Source organism: Hyperoodon ampullatus (genome assembly GCF_949752795.1).
Source record: "Hyperoodon ampullatus genome assembly, chromosome: 20".
In the NCBI taxonomy this organism is placed as follows: Eukaryota; Metazoa; Chordata; class Mammalia; order Artiodactyla; family Ziphiidae; genus Hyperoodon; species Hyperoodon ampullatus.
Genome location: NC_136933.1, coordinates 36,444,988 through 36,452,712, shown reverse-complemented (window position 1 = coordinate 36,452,712; position 7,725 = coordinate 36,444,988). Strand labels below are relative to the sequence as shown.

Here is a 7,725-nt window from a genome sequence, read left to right as displayed (position 1 = left end):
CGACCCTGGACGGAACTGGTTTACCACGCGGTTTAAGGGGCAGCATCCAAAACCGCGGCTGGGGCCCCGGAGGGGTGCTGGCTAGGCAGGAGGCCAGGCGAGGAAGGAGAGCGGAGGGAAGGGAACTTACTACCGGCTGAGGGTTAGCGCTCGCTGGTGCCCTGCAGCCCCGCTGCAGAACGGACCCAGGGAGACACGTCTGGTCACCGGTCCGGCCGCAAGCCACGCTCCACCCGCCCCTCGAGGCCGACCCCGGGACGCACCCACGCCGCCCCGCCGCCCACGTGGCAGCTCCTCTCGGACGCCCCGGAGGCCGCCGCGCGCCCCGCGAGGTTGACCAAGCGCCGCCGGCCCCGCGCCGCTTCCCCGGCAGCACGTTGGGCCGGGAGGGGGCGTCCCCGCGGCCGCCCGCTGCCCCAGCCGCCCCTCCGCTCCCGGCCCGCGACCTGCAGGTCAGCGCCCGTCCCCGCCGCCGTCCCGCCGTCCCGCCGTCCCGCCCGGAAAGGAAGTCGGCGGAGGAGGCGGGGCCGCCGTGTGGCCGGAAGGTGGCAGGGCTCCACGCCCAGGTCGCCGGCGCTTCCTCGTCCCGGCCGGCCGGCTGCGTTCCGGGCCGGCGCGCGAGCGGCCGCGCCCGGGCCGCCCGCCCCCTGTGCCGTAGCGGCGCTTGGGCTCCGCCCTTGGCTTCCATCTGGCGCCCGCGAACGCGCGCCGAGGCCGCTGGGCCGGCACCTGCACGGTCGCCCCGCCGCGCCGGGTCCTCGGACGGCACGGCTCGTAGCCGCGCCCAGGCCTCCGACTTCTTCGAAACAGCTGCAGTTTCAGATCTCGGAATCTGAGGGTCGTTTCAGCGGTTGCTGGCGAGGGTTTGGGGGTTTTCCTCCCCACTTTGTTCGGGGCAGGACTAAGGGGAAGCGGTTTGGGCCCCTGGAGCGGGCCTGCGGCGTCGCCGGAGCAGCTTCACTGTTCCTCGCGGGAGGGGTTTGTTTGCAAGCGGCGAACCGGGTCGGGCGGGGAGGCGCTGCCCTCGAGGCACAAATGCCTCGAAGCTGCATTTGCATAAGCGCTGGGCTTGGCCGGCTTCGCTTCCTACGCCAGGCTTGGGGCAGAGCCTGAGACGCGTGCAGAACGGAAGCCTGCTCCCCCTTCCCAGCCCCACCACCGTGCACACCCCTTCCTGGTGCATCCCGTAACGCATGCCGGCTATACAATTGTGCATATTTTGTTAATATGTTAGAAAGATCCGAAAAACTGGGTGCAGGTCAATAGGGAAGACCTGGGGTGACATTTCTGAAGGCAGCTGCTCCAAGGAACGAAATCTGATTTTCTTGAACTTTCTTATTCTCTTCAGACGTCTAGCCCCTCCGTCGCTGGAACATTGGTTACACGGCAGAGAATGAGGAAAGGACCCCTTTCTGTTTCACACGTGGGACTTGAGGATACTGTCAGGACTCCACAAATAATAGCTACTGTAGCAATCCTGAGTTCTGATCAGCACATCCCAGATCTGAGCCTCGAATCCAAACAAAAGCTTGTTAACTATATTCCTTTAGCCTAACAGAGGAAGAATGATCAGAAGAAACAGTTGGTTCTATCTAATTTCTCACTATAGCAGGCACATCATTCTTCATCTCCATGGTCCAGCCTGTAGATTCAATAATTAAATTATGTACTGCCTTCGGTGGATGCCGGGAAAGCAAAGGGGAAAAATTCTTCATCATTAACTATAGACTTTTTCTTTTCTTTTCTTTTTTTTTTTTTGCCTTGATAAGATTCAGGCTGGAAAGAGCTACATAGATTAAGATGGTGATTTTTCATGTCAAGTTGACTTGGCTGTCTCGTTGCCACTAAAATTTATTATATGCTGAGCCCCTGGTTCCCCTCCCCCTCCCCAATCCACTGCTTGGTCCGTGTCACACTCATCTATAGTCTTTGAGCCTTCATAGATCCGTTTCTCTTCTTAACAACCTCCAACCTATATGTCACCAGTTGCTGCTGGTGCTTCAAGCACAACATCGTTAAGCTTTCTTCCTTCCTCTGCTCTGTAAAGACTGTCATACATAATTTAGTTACTTCTCATCATTCTCCACTTTGGTCAACTCACACACTGCCCTCTGCCATAAATTCAGGATCCTGCTTCCTGCAAACACATTACCCTGAATGTTCCTTCATTTCACTGAAAGTCTCTCATCTTATTAGATGACATCATTCATAATACAGGAAACCCCCCTGATTCATGGTCTCACAACTTGAGGTTTCAATTATTCTACACCCACAGCGAACCCAGGCAGCCCAGGAGGGGGAAAAATGCATTCCTCGGTTTATCTTTCTCATTAACACCCTGTAACTCCAAGTGTAACTGTAGGTGTTAAAGCTCTCCTGTTAATACCTCGTATTTTGGTTTATAATTAAAGATCTTTCTCCACCCACCACAGACACAGAAGCTCGCTATGTTTTCAGCCACATCAGTGTGAGCAGAGGGGGCTTCACACGGGGTGAAGACAATCAGCTGTGTGAAGGATTACTGCCACAGGCTTTGGCTCGGCACCTCTGTTTACCAGCCTGCAGGTGATCTGTGTCTGGTCTGTAGCACAACCTGGAAGATATTCAGTGCCTTGAAGGTGGCAGATCCAGATTAAAAAGACAGAAGTCAAAGTAAGAGTCTTCTAGGGTGACCTCACATGGGGCTTTGATGGTATTCATAGATGTCTGCTCTATCAAGATACCACTCACCACCTCTCCCATCACCTCTGTTACCCAGGAAAGGATGTGATTTGCAACCCAGAAACAGAGGCAGGAAGTCTGGAAAGTCACCAATCTGTGGGTATCTAATTTGTCACGTGAAAAAGGGCACAGGCCTCGGGGTCTAACCAGACCTTGCTCTCCAGGTCCTCTTCTTACTACCCAAATGACCTTCAGAGTCTTTTGTTTCCTCATCTGTAAAATCAACAATATTCACGCGTTTGATCATTTTTTATTAATTCTCTATGTGCTAGGTGCTGTGAACCCCAATGGCGAACGAGATAAACCTGTTCTTGCCCTCCTAGAGCTCACCACCACCACTGCCCCGCCCCAAACAAATGCTGAATCAAAGAGCCTCATTGCTGGCTTAGTTAACGCAATAAATGGTATCATGAGATAACTCGCCTGTCGGAATATCTTTGTTCTTAATCCCGTGATTGTCAGGATCAAAACCTTCTTTCCATAGCTCAACAACTGCCCTTAGAGGCAAAGGACCACTTTCACTTTTCTAAAAAGAAATCATTGTTTATGTTTCCATGCAGCAGTCCCAACTAGACTGTTTAAACCTTAAGTAAGGGGATGAGTGGACCAGAAAAGAAGTCAATGTAAATTCTAGAAAACAAAAAAAAATATATATATATGGTCTTGTCAGTATATACATTTTTATACGTGTATTAGAGCAAGAAGTCAGTTATTCATGTTTAATGAAAGTCAGACAGACTGCAAACTGACAGACAGAATATTTCTATCCCCAAAACGTCAGGATTCCTAAACAGGATTTGGGTTATGAGTTGAAGCCCCCAATTATCTTTATCACGACACAGCTTCAAAATGATAACGAAGATCAGTGAGGAAGTGTTAACGCGGTGTGTGCGCAGAGCTGGGTGCTTTGCGATTGTGTATCAATAAATGTGGCTGACTAAATAAAAGAATTAATAGGCAATAATTGCTTTACGCCAAATTTTTTGGAGCATCCCACGTGTCAAGAGAAGTCTTCCTCTGTAAACTCTCTTATACCTCTCTATCTGCTTCCTTTTTCTCCTTGCACTTGATGGACCTGGAAAGACGTTTAATGAGTAAGACACTGGAGCTGGTTGGGTCGGGAGCCAAGGGTGAGCTGAGTTGTTTTCAAGACATGCGGTATCTTAGTCCTTGGATTTGAGTCTTGGCCTAAAGTAACCAACCATCTCCAGGACCGGAACGGAAGGCAGCTGGGAGGCTGTCTGCGGTATGTCAGTTCTCCCCATGATTTGCTTTTCTGCTGCAGGGCTGAACTTGCAGCCTCTTTCATACATAACTGGTTGACGCTGATGGAAATTACATGTCTTATCACTTCTTAAAAGAAAAAAAAATTTATAAAATGTAAATCTAAAAGAAATGGGCAATTTTCTTGTACCATTTTATATTTCTGTGTAAGTTACCAAGTGCCAATCATTCTTACTTTTTAAAATTCAAACTTGTCAAGCAGCATGTAGGCTTTCAATGTTGTACAAGGAAAGATAATGCTTCGTGCGTAACAGTCACTTATGTTAGTTCTGCAAACGTGCCTACCAAAAGAGAATTTAGCAGATTGCTGGTTTTATAGAAATATTAACGATCTCATTAAATTACCCCCTCTACTCTGGGGTCACCGTGGAAAGGTAATGAACAAGGTATTATGGTTCTGGATAGAGAATTCTTCATTGACATCAAAGTCACCACTCATTTTGTAGTGTGTATTTTCACCGATGTAACAAGGTGAGTGCCCAAGAACCACTGTAAATGAAAGCCCCTGTGTGAACTGTACGGGGAAGTTAATGGCGATCATAATCTGCTTGACATGTTGTGCCTTCCGTCAGCTCACCGGAGCGCTCACTGCGGGTAAACGTCTAAAATGAGAAAGCGAGAATCAAATGAATATTTTAGTGCTGCTGCTCACTACGTATGTGTATGTTGAGGGTAACATCTGTGGTCTTGCTATGACAACAACAATCAATGCCGTGAGGTGAAAAGTCAGCTTCTACAGGCACAAACAAACCAAATACGGAAGGAAGCCTATCCTATTTGAGTAACTACTGTCACTGTTCACAGTAAGAAATTCTAAGCTTTGATGCAGGAGGTGATGGAGAACAACATGGCAGTGACAAGGTCAAAGTCTTCAAAAGCCCCTTTTGGACCAACCTCTGTCTGCTGCAGTGTTTGACTGACAACCCGGAGATGGTGCCAGGTGTCAGCCACAGAGCTAGTAATGCTGTCTTCGAATTAGCCCTGGATTGAGTTAAATATCAACGAAAAGGAGTGGAAGGATACCTGTGAAAGCATCCTTATGAGAACGGGAGAGATTTAATAGTTTGGTGGTTCCCGTAGCCACTATCCTGCAAGAAAAATCAATATCTATATATACAGTGTTAGAATCACACCAAGGGGTCCTGGAGCTGAGCCATGTCACTGAAGAACAAACCCGGATTCATTAGAGCAGCAAGTCAGGATGTAGTGACAGGTCAAGCACAAATATAACCTGGGCTCTTTGGTCCGCAAACCCAAGAAGATGCTCTTCTTTCAGGATCCAAGTATATTTTAAAAGCACAGAATTTACAAAGCTGGAGGTGACCTTAGCAATCACTGAGTCCAGCCTCTTCTTTTTACAGATGAGGAAATAGGGGCCCGGAAAGTTGAGCTGGCTTTGCTCCCATTCACATAGCTGATCTGGTGAGATCTCCTCCAGGTACCACACTGTCCGTCCCGAGTCTTAGAGTCAATCACAACTGTTCATGCAGAGCCTCTATGGAAGGCGCTCTGCTGAGCCTTCCAGGAGCATAAAGAAAGCTGAATCAGCTTCCTCCAATTCTGTGCCAGAGAGAAAACTACCTAACAGGTTGACCAACACTCAATAGTTAAGTCGCGGTGTAAGATGACAATAAAAGAGCTGCCTAGGGGACTTCCCCGGACTCCAGTGGTTAAGACTCCCCGCTCCCAGGCTTCCCTGGTGGCGCAGTGGTTGAGAGTCCGCCTGCCGATGCAGGGGACACGGGTTCGTGCCCCGGTCCGGGAAGATCCCACATGCCGCGGAGCGGCTGGGCCCGTGAGCCATGGCCGCTGAGCCTGCGCGTCCAGAGCCTGTGCTCCGCAACAGGAGAGGCCACGGCAGTGAGAGGCCCGCATACTGCAAAAAAAAAAAAAAAAAAAAAAGGAATCCACCTGCCAATTCAGGGGACACGGGTTTGATTCCTGGTCCGGGAAGATCCCACATGCCACGGAGCAATTAAGCCTGTGCACCTCAAGGCCACGACAGTGAGAGGCCCGAAAGACTCGGCGCTCCCAATGCAGGGGGGCATGGCTTTGACCCCTGGTCGGGGAAACTAGGATCCTGCATGCCACACGGCTCAGCCAAAAAACAAACAAAAAAAATCAATTTAAAAGAGCTGTCCAACGTAGAACATGATTTGTTGTGTGTGTCTTCTACCGAAAACTAGCCCTTTCTGCCCACCCAGGAAGTAGCTTATAGACACAGGGGTACCCCTGCTCCCTTTGTCACTGCTGCCATTAAGTGCAACATTCTGTTTATAACCCAGTTTCTTTTTTGGACGAAGTGCAAGATATACAAGATGCAAAGAACAAAAGCCTGCACAGACACACAGGATCACACGCGTTTCAACCTTGAGTATTAGAAGTTGCTCTAACCGTAGCCCTTCATAACCTGGGGGAAAGATCCCATCTGAAGAAATCGGATTGTGTTTCTAGAGCTGTGCTTAAGCTCACACAAGGAGGAGTGCGTGCCAACTCTTTGTATTCACTGCATATTAAATGTTACTATGTCCCTGACATAATCAGAGCTCCCTGAGAACCATGGAGTTTTGGGCAAATAAATATATAACGCACACATATGGGGTCTTTCTGCTTTGTACTTTTTAACTCAATGCTTGTTGAAATCCCAGGGATAACATTACCTTTCAGATAGAGTTCTACTATCTTTGCACTCACACAAAAAGCATCACATGTAATAAATAAATAAACAAAAACAAACAAATAAATAAATAAATAAGAGTATGCAGGGAGTACACCCTCTCGGACTGGAGAAGAAGATGCCTGGATCTGGCTTAGAGACTGATAGCTAAAAACTAAGTCTGGCTGCTGGAAACCAATAATATCTCCACAATAATGCATAGACCCCCATGGAAACTCCTTATCTTTGCCCTCCATTCCTTTATGTTTTCATATTCATGGCTCCCTGTGAAACCCAGAGGAGTCCCTTTCTTGAAAGTCTTTGCTAATAGCCTGTTCACTTCCTTGCTATACTCATGTCACATATCGCAAATGCTATGTGTTGGCAAAAGGTGAGATAGCAAGTTTACATTTTAGGGTGTCATTTCCTTATGGAGCAATCGTTTGTTTGTAACGGCCTCCCCTGTTCCAGCCAGATTCTGTACGCCAGGCTCTGGGACGGAGGAAAGAACTTCGTTTTTTAAAAATGGTGGCAAATTCTGTTGGTGATTTTAGTGGCACATTAAGCCGCTTATTATTAGACAGAACTGACATTTCACATGCAGACGTGTTCTTTACTTGAAAGCCAAGTGTCGTTCAAAAGAGGGAGAAATTATTTAGGATTTCTGAAAACATCAAAGAAATCCCCTGCAAACCATCCTCATAAATGCCTCAATCAGTTTAGGAATCAGGGCGAGAACTGATGCCTTTGATTTCTCTTTGATGCAAACAATAATACAGAATGGAATGGCTTTGGGAAATGCTCATAAGCAGTGGTTGGGAAAGTGGATTCTTCTATATTCACAGCCAGACCCCAGTGCTGATGGGCTGAAGACCAGCTGATGGTGGGTATTATTCATTCACAGTGCACACCACAAAGAGCTGCTCCCCTTGCTTCATCCAAAAAGAATTGCATCCTCCTGCTGTATACACAGAGATTGCAGCAGTAACTGAGATGCTTGAAGAGTTTTTCACTGCATATGCCTTTAGAGGTACACGTTTGGCTCAGCAGAAGCTAAACGTTTT

At 48.3% G+C, this 7,725-nt stretch overlaps 1 long non-coding RNA gene across 1 annotated transcript; it reads left to right on the top strand.

Moving 5' to 3' along the window:
* Positions 1 to 2,416: 2,416 nt before the first annotated feature.
* On the top strand, positions 2,417 to 3,129 carry LOC307068626. The gene is made up of 3 exons (XR_013811461.1): positions 2,417 to 2,652; positions 2,759 to 2,817; positions 2,994 to 3,129. It is a non-coding gene; the product is annotated as an uncharacterized lncRNA (long non-coding RNA).
* Positions 3,130 to 7,725: the final 4,596 nt, after the last annotated feature.